Source organism: Formica exsecta, unplaced genomic scaffold, assembly GCF_003651465.1.
Source record: "Formica exsecta isolate Colony F162 unplaced genomic scaffold, ASM365146v1 scaffold175, whole genome shotgun sequence".
Taxonomy (NCBI): domain Eukaryota; kingdom Metazoa; phylum Arthropoda; class Insecta; order Hymenoptera; family Formicidae; genus Formica; species Formica exsecta.
Window position 1 is genome coordinate 849,347 of NW_021849067.1, and position 761 is coordinate 850,107.

General features: G+C 39.3%; 1 protein-coding gene across 1 annotated transcript in view; it reads right to left on the reverse strand.

The window, feature by feature from the left end:
- LOC115233425 (ATP-dependent RNA helicase WM6) overlaps nt 1-761 on the reverse strand; it is a 10,095-nt gene that overhangs the window by 2,281 nt on the left and 7,053 nt on the right. The gene's annotated exons all lie outside the window — the stretch shown is intronic.

A 761-nucleotide genomic window follows, 5' to 3' on the forward strand; every position in this document is an offset into this window, starting at 1 on the left:
TATATATATATATATCCTTTACATCGAAAGTCTCTCAGTATAGACTCTCGTGTTTCATTTGCGGATTATATGCGGAATAATCTCGTCGATCGGGATTAATCATACAGATTACATACGGTCCAGCGATTTCCACCTCTGGGTAGTGTCAACAACGAAAACTCGGCAGTTCACCCCAATTGAACTTAAGAAGACGCACTCGTGAGAGAACGTTCAATCACATCCGCTGGCCACTCGATGCCAAATCTCTTCTCCCAAATTTCTGGCACATTGAGAAGATGTCCAGAATCGATTCGCATTATTTGCTTGGCATATATTCTCGGTTTTTCACTTAAATTTTGTACTTTCGATATCCGTAAAAAGTCGCGACCCGACTTTATTTCACTCGTGCAAAATAAAAATGCGATCATGATTCACGATTTGCGTTTGGCTTTCACGTGGCTTTATCGCTTTTTATAGCAGGAATAGCATGCTCGATTTACACATAGTACTTTTTCGTCTTTTCGTCCATCCTTACTTCTACTAAAAGATCATAAAGAGCAATAGAAATCTTTGCATACAAAGTAAGAAAATCTTAATATAATGCTTTGCGACGATGAACGTGCGAATAAGTTAATTATATGCTACGCCCTCATTTTAGGTTTTTTTTTTCTCCTAACTATAATCCTAATTATTCCCCTGGGTATCCTCTTGTATCTTCTTTCTTGCACTCTTCTGTCTTGAGGTTGTCTTGAAGTCTTCTTGGCCCTTCCCCCCCACCCACC